General features: G+C 45.1%; 1 long non-coding RNA gene across 2 annotated transcripts in view; it reads left to right on the forward strand.

The window, feature by feature from the left end:
• The window catches only part of LOC135303425 (uncharacterized), an 84,695-nt gene that overhangs the window by 21,021 nt on the left and 44,187 nt on the right, over positions 1-19,487 (forward strand). The window contains exon 2 of one of the 2 annotated variants that reach the window (XR_010364909.1): positions 1,768-3,729. The exons of the other annotated variant lie outside the window; for it this stretch is intronic. This is a non-coding gene — a long non-coding RNA (uncharacterized LOC135303425). Of the gene's footprint in view, positions 1-1,767; positions 3,730-19,487 lie in introns of those variants that run through there. 2 annotated transcript variants of the gene reach the window in all.

Genomic DNA, 19,487 nt, shown 5'->3' on the forward strand with positions numbered 1-19,487 from the left:
ATTATAAATCAAAGCAAGGGTGAGTTTTCTCCTTGTATCCTACCTGAGGTGCAAATGGGATTAATATCTCTTGGGAAGTTGTTCAACACTTATCATAAGACCCTGTACTCATTTACTCATGATTTTGCCAATCTCCAGCTGTTTTCACTGTCGTTTACAGTGCCACACATGTGACTCAGGATAGATTTTTCTTGGGATGGTGTAATCTGAAATAGTTCGCTCATTTCCAGGAACAAGATGAGGAGAAAATTCCATTATTTTTCCTTTTGTGTTTGAAGAAAGACAAAATGCAAGATTTTTGTTTGTTTGCTTTGTTACTTCACTGAGGCAGCTGATTTCTTCTTTCTGAATGAGTCTGAGATGTCGTTGAGGAATCACTAGGAGGTAGAACTCACCTCCTTTTTAGTGCTGGCTGTTTATTAGGCATTCATTCCACATAATATGTCTGAACTAAGCTTTCTGCATCCTCTGTGGAGAAAGATGAGGGTGTTCAATCAGCCAGTGTGAAAAGAGGTACCTAATAGTAGTGAAATGAATTGCATCCTGGGGGGTTCATGACAGAGGTAGTTTAGAAAAATTGATTAAAACAGACTCCTCATTTTTAGACAGATGAGTTCAACCCTCTGAGACTGAGGAAGAGCCTGCTGTTTTTCCTATGAAAAGCTGATTGTTTTCAGCTGTGTTATATGTTTTGGAGAAGAGAAAACCAAAAACATATCTCAGTCTGCTCATGGTGGTGAGTCTGGTAAATGCTTTGATGAGTCCACTTGAATAGTGCATCACTATGCCACTTATCCCAAAAGCAAGAGAGTGCATTTCATCCCTGAACCTTCCTAATGACTCTCATGGCACCATCATTCTAGGGAGTTGGTGAAAAAGCTGTCTGTCTTTCCTGCAGTCTTGGTGGCTTCAGTTCTGGTGGTGCCCAGGAGGCAGGGAGGAGGTGTGCAATCAAACTTCAAATGCAGAAGGACTGCTGGGAGCTGAATGTGGGGGGGGAAGGCAACAAAAGGAGCAGCTGGACACAACAAGTGTGGCATGGCAAGACAAGGGGGGAAGTGAGGACCAGCAGGAGGCCTGGGATTTGAAATGCTACTGAAAGTGAGAAGGGAAGAGGAGACTGATACTGGGAAAGGAACTGTACAGATGGAAAGTGAGATGGGAATTGCACATGTGAGAAGGGAAGGCAACTGAGGCTGTTGATGGGCAAGGAATTTCAGGATGGTAAGCAGAGGTTCAAAATTCAAGAAAGACGAAGTCCTAGAGGATGAGAAACTAAGTTGTGGAGGCAGATGCACAGGATGGAGTAAAACAAAGCCTGTGAGAGACAGGTAGAAAAATTCAGACTTGGATGGGCACCAGGGAAGAATGATTGAGGGTGTCCCATCATTCTTTTGTTTTCTGTAGAAAACACTGGCCGTATCACAACCATGTTCAGAGGAACCAGTTACTGCTATGTGAATAACCTGGATTTTGGCACTTATGTGACTTCTAGCTCTTGGGATATAACATTCTTTGCGGGTATAATACTGTATAGACTGAATATATCTTTTAATCTGGATTTTTCTTTCTGCTCTATTTCTTGTGCTAACCTTTTCTTGCTATTTTTCTCTACTGCTTTTTCTAACCTTTCATGAGAAACTTTGAGCCCAAGAAGGTTTATGCTGAACTCTCAAACATATGCTGTTCAAATGATTTGAAATATTGAGTGAAGCATGCTCATCTTTCACTGACTTTGAGTAAGGTATCTATAAAAATGATTTCCAGGAAAAATACCCTTGAAAGTCTCTGGAAGAGTCTGCCACCTCTTCACTAGGACACAGTCATCCTTTTCAGCTAATAGCCCTGTGCTGGGTGTCAGCATTGTGCCTGGATCTTCATCTCAATGATTATCAAGCAAATGGTTAAAATCAAGGAGTTTTTAAGAGTAGAAGACCTCCCCCTGATCATCCAGCTCTATGAGACCAAGTGCAGCCTGTTACAAGGTCCAAGGTACAGCTTGATTTTAAACATCTGCTGAAGTGCTTTTGTACTTTGAGTTGCTGGGAAAAAGTTACTGGTATTCCTGGGTGGCAATCTGTAATTCACACCCGTCAGCAGAAATGGGCAACATGCTTCTCCTGGCCTTGGAGCCCACAGCTCGATCTTGGTGTCCATCTGGCCGTGGGTTTTGAGCCCCAGCCGATATTGCGTGTGCTTCTTGGACAATCCCGCCTTTTTACGCACTTGCTGTTCCCTGACCCGCTGGCAGAGCCGCTTGCCCCCATTATTCATCCTGACACACTTTGTAATGCATGGAGCCAGCCTGCGGCATCCAGCCTGCAAATTTCCCCAAGGCTGCAGAAAGGGGGAAAGAAATAACCTGCAAGCATAAGGACATGCACGCAAACACGCTGTTCATGTGTTTTCACACACTACGTGTGCATGCAGACATTTATTCCTGCTCATCTGCACACACATATGCATTTTTTGGATACTTGTATCCCACCGGATGAAAACCCGGAAAGTGGAAAATGTGTTGATAAATATAAGGGAACTTGTCAGGGCCTTTGATTTGAAGCTGCATCTTGTAGCAGCTTTCCAGTGTTGGGATAAGATAGGGAGAGGAAAGAGGGAAGAGAAAGCAAGAGTCAGGGGTAAAAGGAACAGAATAGAGGGAAAAAGAGCAGGGGTGGAGAGAAAAAAAGTGGGGGCGAGAAAGGAAAAGGAAAAGTACAGATAGCAATGCTGCTGGAGTTTGTATACCTTAACATCTGAAAGGTCCAAAAGTTCTTGACCTATATTCCCTGTTGCAGAAGTGTAGTACAACAACACAGCATGGTTTGTTTAAAACATGGAAACTTGACTTCATTCTTATGTTTTGGAGAAAGATTTCGCAATGGCGCTGAGGAGAGAAAGCGAAAAGATTTAGCTGTTCCCCCTTACAATCTCCCTCCCTCTGCCTTTTGGCGTGCTTGAAATCAAACCCACTTGCTTCTGAAATATTGTAGCATTGCTGTTTTGATGGAGCTAGGCTTGAATTAAAACTTAAAAAGAAAATCAACCTCAAATCCACCGGGACAGGATGCTGGTATTTATAATAAAGTGGGTTTATAGACTGAATGGTTTGACATCTCATATACAGTCTGGTGGAAGCACATGCTGCGGAGCGGTCTGCAAGGGGACAGCTATCACATGGTGCTCTGACTCATTCAGATGGATTTTGGTTTCTCTTTGCTGCTTTTTTTTTTAACATTTCTTTCATTTAATTTGGAAGGGACAGAGTCAAGTGCTCTGTTGCAGGATCTGGTGCACTAATGGAGTAAACAGTATTGTGGACATGTTGGCAAACTCTCAATTTGACTTGGCTTTGCTGGTCTCCAAAGAGTTATATTATTGGTTATTTATGAGTATGCAGATGACCTTTGGGCAGTGGGGAAAATGTTTATGAATCTAAAAGGCTTTGCAAACTCTAGAACAAAAGCATTTTTTTCTCAAAAAAAAAAAAGTGAACTGTGACTTTTTCATCATTCAGCCTTGCTTGTTCTCTTATATTAAAAGTCTTTGGTCATTCATTTGCACTGTAGAATCAAACCATGTAGCGCAGGTGAGCAGTCACATGCCCTGAATAACAAAAACTAAAAATCCAAGTGAAAAAGGCATGTGAGTAGCTCCAAGAGAGCAGCTGGGTTTGTTCAGAGGGCTGGTGAAGGCTGGGTTATTCAAAGAAGACAAAGGGAGTTAGGTGATGCTGACCCATTATAGTTGTGGACTTCCTAACCTGTAGGGATATTGTTTTGAAATTTGTAGATTTACTTGGGCAGAATTAGAATCTGTTTGTGAACAATCTGTAAGTGTAAGAAAAAACCCAGCCAGTGGCTGAATTTCCTATCAGTCCTGCTGATAATAACTTCTGCAGTTCTGCTCTCTGAATCAAACTTCAGGTTGCCCATTTTTTTTTCCATGTCATGTCAGGAAGTTGAGAATAGATGGGGAACATCCACCTCATTCACTTCCTTTTGAAAGTCATCAAGGTTATTGTTTTCCACCCTTAATTTTGTCAGTGTTTTTTACTTTTCTGTTGCTCATGCCACAGCATGATTTGAGTGCTGTTCTGGGGTCAGGATTTGCAGCTAGAAAAAGGGCTCTCAAGAAGCAATTAGTGCATCCTAATGCAAAAAGTCTGATTCCTTTTTACATGCTTTCTGAATATGCTGTCTTTGCCCATTGTATTGAAGACCAAAGTATGCCACACTAGGGATTTTTAGTGTTTAGTGTTTTGCTCTCCCCAGTGAAAGCCAAGAAATTCTGGCTATTGAACTTCCTTGCACCTGGCTTCAGCTCTCAGAATAAATCAGAGCAGCTTAAAGCTTATTATAAATTACTCCTGGTTACTGGTGACTCCTGGAGAGTCAGGCACAGATCAAAGAGAAATAAAAAAACAGTTCAGCCACAGCTTCTTTTCTTTTCTGTGGTTGAACTAAGTTTAGGTATCGCAGTGACTCTGTGCCTTGTGGGCTTCTATTTTTTGGGAGGATCCTTGACCTATGGAGTAATAAAGCATTACGTGTCTGCTTTGCGCTGTCTAGGTTTTGTTACAACACTTGTCTGTAAATTTCTGAAAATGGACTGCAATGTTTAGGCAGGGCCTAATCCTGTTTAAGGCATATGGGTGTCCTGTTTGTGGCCAGGTTTAGCAGTGCTATCCAGGGCAGAGTGGATTTTATGCTCATTGTAGCAGTGTAAGGCTGGACAATTTGTGGAGTTTTCTGGTAGGACAGTAGTAGCAGTGAGAGCAGAGTCCCTTTGGATGTCTCCTGTTATCTCTGGTGCCATTGCAATGTTGAGAGGAAATCAGGCACACCCACATAAGAAGAGGATGTATGCAGTGTGCATAATCTTATCATGCATGATGTGTCTTGAAATAGCAGAAGGAAAGATACCCTTTGGGTGAACATGTCAACTTCATTGTTCTGATGTATGTCCATAAGTGTTCCTCTTCAAAACCTTGTCCCAAATGCCTTCCCCTCCTAGATAGCTGTGGCCGTATGATTAGGACAACCTGTGACCTGCTGTCAGAAAGATGCAAAAAAATTTATTGGGAAGGAAACTAGCAACAAGGGTTGTCAATTATGGGGCAATCTTCCTGTGTTTGATGTTTTTTCTTCTCCAAAGACTAAGTTCCTGGGGTCAAAGGATTTATATGAGATCTGTACGTTTGAGTTCAGAAAAAAAAAGCAACCAAACCGCGCCTTTATACACGCAGAGTTTCATGGCATAAATCTTAAAACCTCAGAAAAACAGATGGCAAAGAAAGGAAGGTCTGTCTTTTGGGATTTTAAATAATAAATAATAAAGGGCTTGTGATTATTTAAAGCTGGTCTCTGTGTTTTGAACATGTCTTCTGACATTTGGATGGGTGGAACCGGCAACGCTGACCAGGCACCTATAAAATACCTAGATTGCTCCCTAGAACATGCCTAGCTATAGGCAGTATAATAAAACCCAGGGTGTAACCCACACCTGTGTTTCAAAGCTAGGTTAAAAAACCTCTCAATATGTTCAGTCATGCTTTCCACAAGAGAGTCTCGCTGTAAAGCCGTTCAAGCATTGGGATGGCTTGTTTTCCCTCTCTTTTAGTGAACCATCCACTGAATTCAAGCTCTGAGAATCACAGCAAGGAAAATCAAACAAGGAGATGAAAGAGCGGGAAGAGCCACTGTTTCTGCCTGCTTGCAGCAGAGGTGGCTGGAGGGGGGAAATGCCCTTTGCAGTGGTCCTTGGGGCTTGTCCCACGGGAGGAGAGCTGGCTTGCTAGATGGAGGGCTTTGATCTGTTCCTGACCACTGAGATGTGCTTCCTGATGAGGAGGGGGAGAGAAGCCAGAAATGATTGGAGGGAAAGGAAAGATGAGACAATTTTTCAGGGTTGCTCTGGCTCCCCACAGCCTCTGCAGCTGGGCTGCCCAGACCTTCCTCCCTTAGCCTTCAGCTGGCCATGGCTGGGCTGTGCCTGCCATGGGTCTGAGGTCCAGAGCAGGACTATAGATCAGAGCAAATTGTTTGATTCTTTGTTTTATGCTGGTTTTGGTGTTGCCTAGCACTGCCAATATGTTGCACATGAGCCTTTGGCCCCTCCTAGCCATTGTCCCCACTCCAGGTGATGGGCAGCTTCTTCTCTGCTGGTGGCCTTTGAGGGACAAGGAGCTGCTGGCTGCCCTGAGTGAAAGGATGCGGGTTCTGTGAGTCTGTCTGTGTGCTGTGCAGCTGGCACATGCTCCTAGAGCATCTCTTCTGCATTGGTGAAGTGGCTCTATCCCCACTGGTGACTGGAGAGACCAGTCTGCTCTGGGCTAGCAGCAGTGCTTGGGAGTGTGCACGGCCCACAGTCTTCTCTTCTTCTGCCTGCCTGGGGTGGGAGTACTCATTGTCCTGCCAAGTTTTCCTGCTGCTTGCTGCTGTCTCTGCAGGTGTTCCTCACCAGGGAGGTCTTGTGCCACTTGGTTGTCTTGCTTCGTGTTTGTGTCCCCTATCACTACAAATAGTTTAGAGGCTGTTCTCTGCCTCGTTGATTTGCTGTCATGCATTACAGTGTCATTGGGTCTGGATTCAGCACAATCCGTTCCTCTTTTCTCCCTGGCAGATGCTGCTGAATGGTTTTCAAATGTTAAACCCAGGGCTGTAAACTTGTATCATGGTGGAAATGGCTGTTGTCAAGGCTTTTACTCTGTCTGACTCTGTCAAAGACTTTCTGCTGGTAGTTACTCAGGAGAGCCCTGGAGGAAACCATCCCTCACTTTCCTTTCAGCCCCTTTGTAATTCTTGGTATAATAAATGTGTTAAATAGCTGGTGTCTGAGAAGCATGACATTTTAAGTGCTTAACTTAACTAAGCCTGCTTCATATGATGGCAAGGTCTTGCTGCATCATTTGTGGTGTTGTTCTAACACTGGGGTGACACTGCCAGGTGTCATATAAATGCCACTGAGGTGGCCTCTGCTTGATGCTGACTTGTATGGTCATTCAGGGGAAGATAATTCAAATTCTGGCATCTGAACTTAAAACACTGGCCTTCATGGGCCAGGAGGTATCACGATCTCAGATTTAGAAGGACAGCTATGCCTGCCCTCCCTGATCACCTTGCATACAGCACTAAAAGCCAGGAGGAGAGAGGTTTCTCCTGCAGCAGCTTGCAGTTCCTGTAGAGCAGCTGAGGAAGCGATCTGTCTTGTTTACAGGCGAGCGAGGGATTCGGGTGTGCGTGTGTCTGACTGGCTGCTGGCGAGCGCATCTCTTGGACTGCTTGGCGGGGCCATCTTTGAGCAACATGCTTTTCAGGCACAATTCTGCTTTTTATTACAGCAAACTGGCAGGAAAGGAAACAGGGATGGTATGTTATGTGTTACTGGGGTAAGGCAAGGGAGCTGGTGGCGATTCTTTCTTTAATCGAAACCAGCTTCTAAGCAGACAGAAAAGACCTTGATAAAACTGCCTTTCCTGCAGAGGACTCTGTACAGCCCTCCTCTTGGATTCAGCCCCAGGTTTTGTCACAGTTGAGTTCTGGAGGCTGTTTTCTCCTCCATCCACCAGGTAGCTAGCCTCATTCTTCACCACAGGGAGTAACACCAAGGAAAATTTTATCTAGCCTTACCTTTGTTATTTAAACTTCAGAGCTCAGGGTTTGTTGTTTTAGTATTTCTCAGGGCAGTTTTCAGCTTGTGAAGTTTTGGAGAATTGCAAGTCAGGTGTCTTCAGGCAAGTGCTTTGTGAGCTTTCTCATGGATTCCCATCATCTCCCTCAGTGCTCATCCTCATGGCCAGAAGTGGTCACAAGTCTGATCATTTAGTCTGACACACTGCAGCACTGATCACAGAGGTTTGTGTTGGGATCAGGCAGTGTCCCTTCTCTTTCTACCTTTGTCCTGGGCATTTGACAGCTGGGCCTGACAGAAGGCTTTTTAAACCTCACTGTTTGGGATCCTGAGGGAAGGATGCTGTGCTCTTGTAAGGTAAAAGGGAGAAAGCCAGCACAGTTGAGGTATTTTTATAAGGCCCTCTTCTGTTAGGGCTGCATTTCCCTGCACTGCATGTCCGTTTCTTAACCTGCTACCAAATCATCTCCCTTCTCCTTTCTTTTCACTTCCCAGGGTTCTTTTTTTTCCTCCCCTCCCCTCTGGGAGCTGTGTAGAGCTTAGGAACTGGTGTCTCCTCCCTGAGCTCAGGCAGGCAGTAGCCAGGGCAGGCAGGTGAACCACTGAAAGAGGGATGGAGTTGTTTAGTCTGGGATGTTATTAGTGGAGGCAAGCAGAGAGGGGCTGAGGAAGGGGAAATGTCTGTGTTAAGACGGAGCAGCTTAAAGGAATGGATAAAAATGGATTTTTAAAGTTTTTTATTTTTCCTCTCTAAGGAGGAAAGTACTAGCAAGGGCTGACCTGTTTGTCACCTGTCCACCACTCTCTAGGGTTGTTGTAAATATTAGGACCTGGAAGTCCCAGCTCTATTTTTAGGATAGAGGGAAAATAAGGATTTTTTTTTTTTTCCTGGAGGGAGCTGAAGACAAAAGGGTCTCTAGTAAAGCTGTTAGTGGAGTGGGGAAAAGGAAGAGAAAAATTGTCTCTAGTAGGGACAGGGAGAGGTGAACTCCTGTTCAGCTGTCATGGAGCTATCTATCTTGTTTTTCTTTGTTCATTCCAGTGGGAAATCAGGGTTAACAGCACAAAGGGGGACAGCCCATTTGATGGAGTGGAGATACTCATCCAAACCTGACAGCTGCCTAAAAGGCACTGTTCAGTAAAGACAGCTGGGTGGAGAATGCAAAATCAAGCAGGAAAGGGCTGAAGTTTGGGAGGGGAGAAGTGGAAAATGCTTGAGCTAATCCCAGCTTCACCACTGGCTGCCTGTAGGATATTGGGTAAGTCACCTGTGTGCCTTTCTAGTCTGTTCTCCCTGACCTGTCTAGAGAGCAAGTTGGTCTCAGTTTTTTTGGGTGACTGAGTATAGCATGAATATAAGTTTTTAGAGATGCTTGGCCAGAAATCTGAGAGAGAGAGGGCACAGAGTTAGTGTGGATTTCAAAGCAAAGTTGGTGCCCTGAGATTCAAGGTCGCTAAAGGGCTAATTAGTTATAATTCACAGGGGGCTTGTGCTCATTGGGGTACAATTTCACCTACTTCTGCATCTAAGCTCTGTCTACACAAACAGACTAAATGTAAGTTCTGGCCCCTTTCTTAAACTCAGGTTTGCTTTGTGCTAAAGCTGCAGCTGTGAGAGGGGAGCATGAGGACATGGGGTACCATACATTTGACTCAAGCTGTGTATCTGTGGAGGTAGGGGAGCATCCTGAGGGTGGAGTAAGTCCACGTGTGCTTTTTTCCTTACGGTCTTTCCTCCATTCCTGATGTTGACCACCATGGAAGCTCGATACGTAGCTAGAGGATCCTCTGTGCGGAGCCAGTGTGGCTGTTACATACCAGTGCAATTATAAAAGCACCTTGGACCCTGCATGCCCCAAATCTCTAAAGTGAGTCTGCATCCATTGACACACAAAAGGGTTCTGTCAGTTTTAGGTGGAAGCGTAGGTTTTCCTATCAAAACCTGAAATTAGCTGTGTGTTTGCTTTTCCAGAGCCCTGCCAGCCCTGCTGATGGGCTCAGGCACAAGTCATGCCCCCTAGCTGGGTTGCTGAGCTGAGCTGGCCGCCCATGTCCAGCTCAAAGAGACTTTGGAGGCCCATCTCCCTTCCCCCGAGCTTGCTGACCTTCCAGAGGGTGCTGTGTGCGTGGGGCTCTCCAGCTGCTCAGGGACCGAGCGTGGGAGAGGATCATTTTGGGAATGTAGACCCATGACTGCAAAGGGTTTGCTGCCCCCCTATGGATTTGACTGGCGCGGCCTGGGTCAGGGCACCAGGGTGCAGGAGGTGGTGGCTGGTGGAGCCAACTGCTCCCTCCTGCCATGTCCCTCCGTCCGGGCTCTCCTGGGCTCTGGTGCTGCTGACAGGCTGGGGCCTGGGCTGCCATTCAGCTGATGGCATCGATGCAGCACAACAACAAGGTTTCCCCAAGGCAGCTCCATCTGTGCGGGGCACTTGTTCCTCAGGACTCCCTTGGTCATGCTGTGCTTTGCTGGAGCTTGTGCCAAACCCAATACCCGCAGTTTAAAAATAACATTTGGGTGTGACAGCTCCATTATTTACCCAGGATCCAACATTGTCTGGTAGGCAAAGCCAAACGGCTGGAAGTCTGGGGCAAGACATTCTCTTCTCATCTACCACTGCGTGGTACATTACCTCCTGCTGCCTCAGTTTCCCTGCTGATCAATCAGGAATAATGAAAAACAGGTTATGATAACTTCTGCAAGGCTTAGGTACTTTAAAGAACTCAGTTAGGACTCTCCTCCAGAACCCATGAGCAATAGAATGCCAAGGCAGACCAAACAGTTGCACTTCTTTGTTGGTGACCAAACTTTGAAAGAAGCTATTGACACAGAAATATGTAGTAAAGGACATCCAGGAAGGCCTGTGAGAGTGGCATTGATATGTTGGTGGCTTGCCCTTCACCCCTGGAAAAAAATCATTGCACACTCTATTCCCTTTAATTTTCAACACTGCTGTCTCTGTCTGTGCTTTCACTTCAATGACAGCTCAATGACAGGCACCTTTCTTCCTGACTCTGTACATTAATTATGTCTTAACTGTGCAAACAACTATAGCATTAATGGAGAGTCACCCTGTATAGTTAGTTGCTTTGTTGTTTATTTATTTTAAGGCAGTCAGACTTTAGAGATTTTCTTTAGTGTCAGAAAATCCTTATTCAAATAATCCTTCCCATCATGGAAAAATGTGGGTTAGGAGACATGAAGGTTGTGACAGCTTCACCTGGGACAGTACAAGCTTTAGGAGATGTGAAAAAGGTAACACCAAAATCCTTTGACCTTTGAGTGAAACTGGAAGTAACACAATGTGATTGGCACTGTCCTAGCTTAAAAATAGCTGCCTCAAAAGCCTTCCTTTCCCCTCTAAAATCCCCTTAAGGAAATGGTTCAATATCATGGGCACAGACTGTTTGACAGGTCCTTAAGTCATGCCACTGATACCAGAGGAGGGGGTTGTGTATTTCTTTGCTTCTTTACGATGCACAAAGAAATGTCCTGTAAATTGGGTTTTTCAGTTTCTGGGGAAGTGAATCTATTTGCTCTCTGCTGGAGACACAGTGAGCACAACAGGGGTTGAGTGCCCAGATGATGTGCCTGGTGCAGGTGTCAGGAATTCGAGCTTGTTGGAGGCTTTCCTGGAGCTCTCTCATGGGTACCAGGAATATCCTCCCACTCTAACCTGAAAGCATAAAACTGCTGAATTTTAATGAATAGCAAGTTTTCTCTCAGCTGTCCATTAGACTCTGGAATGCCATGAATTTTTCTGAAGAAGGCTAGAATCTTTGGTGATGTGAACCCAATGTGGTTTTGCAGATTCTTGCAGCTAAGCTAGTTTTCTGCCAGTTGGGAACCATCCTCAAGAGCTTAAAGTAGCCTGCCTACAATTCACTCCAATTCCCCGCATCTTGTGATGACAGATTTCCACTCATATTTCCTTTCTGCAGATGGCCAACAACTTTGGGGCCAGATAAAACTGGAGTTTCTAGGATAGCTCAGATCAGACCTTGACTTGGAGCCAAGTCGTACAGATGTTTGGGGCTTTGGCTTGGGCCATCCATAAACATATCTACCTACTCAATCTGGAAGAAACAGCAATGTTTGAAGAGGTTTGCCACCTCATGGACAAGCAGGAGGAGAAAATACTACCCTGATGTGTCCCTTAACTCTACAGTTACAAAGCTGTGCAGGCCCCTGACATAGGACAAGAGATTCTTGAGGGAGAATGGAAAATATATATATATTTTTTCCTTTAATGTTTTTCTGGGTTCCCCCACTCCCCTTTATTTTTCTTGTAACCAAGTCAGGGAAGGAAAAAAAAAAAAAAGAAGGAAAAAGAGATTCCAGAGTGAGCAGGAAACAGCGAGTAAAATTAGCCAAAAATCTTCCAAACAAATGTGTGGCTTACACTTAGGAGAGCTTGGTTTTGTTTACTGTTTGTTTTGAATTTCCACTCTTTGCCCTCAGATCAAGCCCCAGGAGAAGGGAGAGCCTGGAAGGAGGCCTCAGATGTCTGCACAACTCTTATATGCTGTGAAAGGACCCCTGATGAAAGGTTAAGGCAGTGGGATGGATGATACCCAATGAAAGGCATGTGCAGCACTTCTGATTGCTTTTTTCTGTGGAATCTGTGTTTCCAGAGAATCTAATCCTCCTTGTGATGGCCAGGAAAGGTGGCTGTGAGGGGAAGGCTAGTGCCTGTTAACCTCTTCAGTGCTGTGTTTTCACCTTCATCATGGGGGAACCTAAAGTCTGAGACCAGGTGGTCTGTATCCATCTGTACTTTGTATGAGAGGATTCATTCTCATCTATCACAGTCATGGTAGAAACATAAAAACACTAAGGAAAGTGCAAGATCTCACTCACTTGTTAAGCAGAATCCAGGCTGGATGATTTCTTAGGAATGACTTGATAAACTTTTAACACACTTATTTTCCCATTGGAGCTGGCTGCATATGTAAAAAGAAGCATAAGCTAAATAAATACTTAAGTGCTTTGCAAGGCTCAGTGAGGAATTCTGATGTCTTAAGGAATAAGTCAACACTGAGAAGACTTAGAAATAAGCAGCCTGAGAGGGTAAAATTTCTTATTGACTCCCACAACAGAGGATTTTTACATCCCTTTTTGTTTACAGACTGCTTAGTTTCTGGTCTTGATGACTGCTGAAGCAAGGTTCCTCATGTTGATCGCTTCCTGGTTTGAAGCCATGTGGTTGTTCCAGTATTCTCTGTCCTGTAAACATCTCCAAGAACATGGCACAACACTTTATCTGTCTCTTGTTAAGTAGAGAATGTGATTGGTTTGACAATTCCATGCATAAAAACAATCTGGTGTCTCTAGACTTCACCAAGGATCAGGCAGTTTCACCAAGACGGCATCTTCTTCTTTAGAGCTGACACAGAGAGCACTAAGAAACTTTAAAAAAAAATTTAAAATACTGTACACAAGCAGAAGTGCCAAAATGCAGGCAGAGTGCATGTCAGGGAATTATTTACAGTGACTGAAGTTAAAATATCAGCTGGGATCCCAGCCCAAGCTTGGTCACAAACGGAACGTGTCAAAAAGTGCTCAGGAAATGAGCAGAGGCCCTGCTGAGCAGAGCCAGCTCTTCTGTGGCTGCTCCTTCCCTCCTGGAGATCCAGCAGAGAAAGAAAAGCCCTGGGAAGAGAATGAGAACAGCTGAAGGGAGCAAGTGTCATTGCAGTGCAACGTCCTCTGGAGTGCACTGCTCAGCAAGTGCACTCCAGGCAGTGATGCCCCGAGGAGCTGAGGGCCCTCGCAGCAGAGGCAGGGAGGAAATTTGTGGCAGGCCTAATGTCTATCTCGCAGTTATTGTGGGTAGCAAGAGTGCATTAAAACCTCAGGCGAGTATTGCAGCTGGTGTGAACTGGTGCTTCTCCATGGTGGTGACAGTTCCATGGTGGGACAGACTGTGTGATGACCTGGTTTGTTGGCAGCGCCCTGTAGAACAGCTCAGACCAGGTGGGACCACCTGAGGACAGACAGTGCAGGGACAGGACTGAGAAGGGTGTGTCACCTTGCTGGCAGTGCCTTTGGCACAGTGGATGGTGCAGGTAGAAGCAGCTTTACAAAGACACTGCATAGGCGCACTCCAGTGATGTAGCTCACCAAACCCAAGCAGGAGATTCTGTAACTACTGCTTGTGTGACAGCATGAAGCAAAGGCTGTATGGGGGGAAAAAAGAACTCACCTTGTAGGATGCCTGCCTGTAGTTAAATTGGCAGAGAAGGACTCACTTACTTGTTGGTCTTGGGCTTCCCTTTTCTTTTCTCAGCTCTTCAGTGTGTGTCCTTAGAGCGGCAACACTGTGCTTGTCTGTTGCTGCCTGAGCTTCTGGTGTCATCCTCCCCACAGATACATCCCCCTTTCCTTGAGAGAAAGGCAGAGATTGATACTGACCATGGACCAGCATGTGTTTCTCATGGTGGACAGAATAATGGGACCTCTTTTTTGCTCACAGCACATCTGGGATTAGACCCTTCCCTCTCCAGAGTTAGGCAGGACTTGTGCAAAGTGCCCTTTCATGCACAGCTGCTCGAGCTTGCCTCCTCCTGGGTCTGGGAACATTTCTTCAGGGCTAGTAATGAACAAAGGTGGGACTGTCTCCACATTACCTGGTCTGCTCTGGTCACCCAACACATGTGCATCTTTAACTGACCTGGAAAAGAAGCAGGAGGTGGTCGATTCATCCCATAGACTCAATGGTGACTGCTGATGCCTTTCAACCTACTCCTGCTCTGCAATAAAGCTGAATAGAGATTTCAAGATCTCTGAATTTTACCATAGTGCCTCTGATCCATCCAGGGCCTTTTCCTCTGTTATCTTCACCTGGAATTGGAGAATACTCTCTGTGTGTAGGAGGAATCAGAGATGCCTCCCCATCCACATGCATGATGCCTTCCCAGGAATGCTGGAAGGAAGGCCATGGAGTGCAGTGCTGTGTGATCTGGTGTGGAGCCCTGTGAGCTAAATGAAGCATTTCTTCCCCCCAGGGAGCACTCTCATGCTCTGAACAGCAGCAGCACTGTGAGGATAACCCCAGCGTGGGCAGGGGGCTGACTCATCTCTCCAGAAGATTAACACTGTTTATTAATCACAGCTCCTTTGAAGTGAAAAAATGGAGAAAACCTCTCGTGGCCAACGTTGTGATTAACCACCTAATTGTTCTACTGGTATGTTTGCTTAAGGGGCTTTCTTTGCTCTGTGTACACTAAGAAATAGTTTCTCATCCTACCGTTGTTTCACCCAGATGATAGTCATTAGCAGTGTACCAGACATACCCATTGTATAGGCCTTGTCCTGACCTTTTCGCCCCCCCCCAAGTCCCTGGGTCCATCTTCAGTGTTGGCAGAAGAATGACAGCTCTTCCAAGTAAAGTCTTCTGTTTGTTCCCAAAACATGCAGGGAGTCAATTCATGGAACAACCAATTCCTTGTCCCTTCCAACTGACCCTCCAGTCATCTTTTTCATCATGGGAGATGGTGCCACAAGAGATGGAGAATGTCTCAACATCCTTTTCTGGGAGAAGGCCCACCAGGCTGAGCTGGAAGCTTGCTGAATGGCAGAATCACAGCCTCTCCAACCAGCTCTGAGCATGAACATTCCAGATAAGGCTGGTGTTAGAGCACAGGATTTTGGAGGGAGCTGGCACACCTGGCCCTAGCTCTGGGGATGTCTTCTCTTCAGTGCATGTGGGTTTCCAAAAGGGCTTAAACCTTGCTGATGCTCTGTGTCTCCTAGACTCTGCTTGTCTTTGCTTGAAATATGAGACCAGGCTTAAGTCTTGTGACCTGGCAGAGGGTGAGCTTTAGTTTGATCTGCAGTACAAAAAAGGAAAAAGACCACTTTTTCTTTGCCTGCTTTGATATTTATGTATCAGTGAATATGGGAAATCAAGAGATTCAAGAATATGGTGCATCTTGGCTAGTAAAACATAAAAGAGAATGGGATTAGTGGAGGACAACTAGTTCTGGAAATTTTTGTCTAATCACGCATTCCAGACCAGGTTCAGCTAAATGTTCCATTTTAGGTACAGATTCCATGAAAATACATTTCAGTAGCATTTCAAGCCATTTCTTACAATACCCAACAACAACAACAACAATTAAAAAAAAAAAAAAGGAAGCTATGAAATGAGAAGTAGCTTAAAGCCAGGGAAGACACATTCAGTGTCACTGACATTGCTGTTTCCTTCTATGTACCAGTGCACGTGGTGAGCTTTGCAAAAGCACACATTTCCTTAACCCTTCTCCTGTGGAAGTCTATGCAAGTGTCGGTGTGTTTGACCAGACCCCAGAGCACCTCAGATGTTCCTCTACGTTGTGCAAAACGCAATGTGGCTGATTTTGAGAAAGGTGTTTCCATGCCCTGGGCACCTGTGTTGCAAGTGTGGCAAGAGGCTCCTGCACTTGTGGTGCTGCGAGGCTGTGGGCTGCAGCTAGAGGGGGTGAGCAGGCAGAAGATAGTTCCAGCTAAAATTTCACACTCAAAAGCTTTTCATCTTGCCCCTCTCTTTCCTTCTTCCCCTGATATCGGGTGGCACCTGTGTGCCTGTCTCCAGTGGACTTGTACACATGCAGGTTTATGTCTCTGTGTGTGTGTGTCTGGGCATGCCTGGTGTATCTCAAAAGTATCATGACTTAGTCTGGTTTGTGGCCAGGCATAATGTGAGGTCTCAGCTGGTGGCTGAGGCTAAAGTGCGTGAGGTGTTGTGCACATGTCATGAGTCAATGGCCCTTTCCTCAGAGATCCTGCAGTCCAAGTGTATGGTTAGGAGCAACAGATGGATACCACAAACACACAGGCGCTGTGGGTGGGGGAGGAGAGCAAAATAACACCGAGATATTAAGATGAATGATTAATGACTCAAGTGGGTAAGAAGGGGCCAAAACACACTCACTGAATATTTGCTGGTGATGCTTCACAGGAGCCTTGGCAGAGGGGGACAGTGGATATACAGTATTTTGGACTTGCTCATCATTCACGCTGCTAAATTTCTCAGTCCATGCTTGTGGCAGTTCAGCTGTAACATTATGTTGTAGCTATGCTGTAAGGATGGTGTATTCTGTACGGAATGCAAACCCAGCACACTGAAACACTGGTCCTTAAAGGAATTTTGGTCTTGTAGGATTTGGCCCAAAACCCACTGAAGCCAGTGAGCTCTCGACCCTTATGGGATTTGGGACAATCCTTGAATATTCAAGTGGGCTCCAAACTGGGCAAAACAATTGAGATATGTATTTAAAATAATAAGAATAAATGCTTTGTATGAAATGCATTTAATATATTTCTGTTTGCATGCATGCATTTTTACTGTATGAAGTCAGATTAGGTTTATATCTGCTGCATCTATCTTAACATGTGGTGTATGTTACGCTGGATTGATCAGTTACATGATTAAAATACACTGTAAATACACAGTGTGCTTAGCACTAGCAAGGTTTTGAGGTGATTTTTAACCAGTCTCTTTGGTTTTGTTGATGTTTGTTTCCTGAGTTGGCTTGGTTTGTCTCATGAAGTTCCTTCCATTATTTTTGTGGTAGTTGAGGGGCCAGCTTGTCCTAGAGATTGTCCCCACTCGGACAGGTTGGATATTGATAGAAGAGGATCACATGTGTCAGCTCCCCTGGGTGTGGATGAATGCACAACATCAATGTTGCTGGGCTGGCAGGTTCCACCACCACGGTGTTCCTTCAAAAGTAAAGAAAGCAGGGAGGAAGGATGCAGAAGGTGCCAAGGAAAGATTTCCTGCTTCATCACACAGAATTTGGTTGTGTGTCTGCTCTGTGTAAAGGCTTGTATAGATGGGTGGCCAGGTGGGATTTCAGATCGTTTGACTCCGCTCTGGAGAGAGTTGTATGTGCACAACTTTGGACTGCTCTCCTGAGTGAGCTCAAATTATTACAAAGTCATTTCCAGTAAGTCTTTACCTCCAAGGCCAGGGTTGCTCTGACAACCACTCTGGGTGGATCATCTGTGGGAACTGAACCTGGAGCTTATGGATGTGAAAGGACAAGACTCCATTGTTAGAGCTGGAAGCTGAAGTCTTTTCCTATGGCAGTAGCAGCTGCCTCATTTGTGAACCCCTTTGACATTCAGAAGGGTGAAATCTCCACTTGGGCAGCACGAGTTATGCTGCAACAGAGTTCACAGGGACTGGATCCAGCCTGATGTCCACAGATGCTGCATCTGTGCTCACTGTTTGGATGGCCAGTTGTGTCTGAAGTGAAAGCTTTGTGTAAAATGGGTGCGTGTCCTCACGAGGAGCTACTCTGACTTGCACACTTTCTTCAGTGTGATAAATGTTTGTTGAATCTATTATCATGGCTTATATTTTCACATATCTGGGGTTCAGTGGAGGTGGATTTGTGTGCACATGATATACCAAAGGGAAATATTTACAGCTGTTGTCACACACGTGCAAAAAAATCTTGTGCTCCTTTTCAAGCAGAGCTTTCCAGACAGCCAGACTCGGCATGAGGATTCAGAGAACGATGCTGGCTCTGATGCCAAACTTGTGGTTTCCTTTAACTCATTTTGCAGGGCCTCTTTTTGCTGGCTAGAAAGCCTTCACTTGAAATGCAATTACCCAGATGTAGAGAAGAGGCAAAGCCCAGCTATACCAGAAAAGGGGAAATTTCCTCACATTACCCCTTCACCATCAACAGTGGCACATACAGGGGGAAAGCCTTGGGCTGGTCCTTGGTTTCTGTGTAAATGCATAGCTGCAGATATCCACTGACATCGACAGAGCTTTGTTCTGAGTCCTCTGCCATAAGGAAGAGTAGGTAGATCTATAGTAGATATAGGTGTAGTCTCAGTGCAGTGCAAATTAGTAGTTCCATTAGAGTCTATTGAAAAAAATCAGTGGAGAGGCTGATTTTTTGTGTATACCTAAGTGATGGTAAGAGTGTAGTGAACTTCCTCCTAAAAACTGCCTGCTTTTGTTAGCTCTTACATTCACTCTGATCAGCTATCCTTAAAAAAAAAAAATCTGTTTTTTGTGATGCATTGAGATGTTGGTCTCTTTTGAGATGTTTTCATAATTTATGGTTCTTTCTTTCACTTGTTCCATTCATTCAGTACTTCACTTGTGTTGTATCTTCTTAATTTTTTCCCCCTGCTTCTCATGTGCCTCTTTAATTCTTTTACACCATTCAGAAATGCAAGATTCTGGAATTAATGGAAGTGAAATATTTCTATAGAATGGACCAACACATAAATATTTGTACTGCAGAGTTTTTCTTAATCCCATCATTTTCCCCCTCTGATTCCTTCCTGGGTCTTCATTCAGCAATAAACTCAGTGGTTACTTATTCACTGGAGCTAAGTGCACATCCACTCTCAACCAAATCTTGAGAACAGGCTGTTGACAGTGGAGAGCCATGCCAGGAACCTGGAGCCAAGGTATCACTTTCTCCTTTTCTGTCTGGAGATGCTAGAAAAATAAGTACTGACTGGTATGATAGTATTGAATTCTGAGTATGAGGCAAGAACACCATGGAGCTGGATACAGTCATTTTCCTTCATCTCTGTAAACAAGAAAATCAGTCTAATTCTGAACTTCTGGATGATGGAGTGGGTCTGAGCTGGTGATCATGGTGGATGAGAGTGTTCTGTGGTCTGCAGACAGCAGCTGTTAGTGGAAGCAAAGCTGGTGTCACTTGTCCTTGTTCATTCACAGAGGCAGCTCTGAAGGCCATGTAGAAACATGGCGTGCACAAGCTTGTGCCTGTTTGCTCAGGGAAGGGGTGTCCCTGTCACAGAGGGTACTGCCACCTCTCTGAACCCTTCCCTCCCTGCCCCAAGCCCAAAGGGCCTGTGGAGCACCTTGGGAGAAAGG

This window comes from Passer domesticus, chromosome 6, assembly GCF_036417665.1.
Source record: "Passer domesticus isolate bPasDom1 chromosome 6, bPasDom1.hap1, whole genome shotgun sequence".
Classification (NCBI taxonomy): Eukaryota; Metazoa; Chordata; class Aves; order Passeriformes; family Passeridae; genus Passer; species Passer domesticus.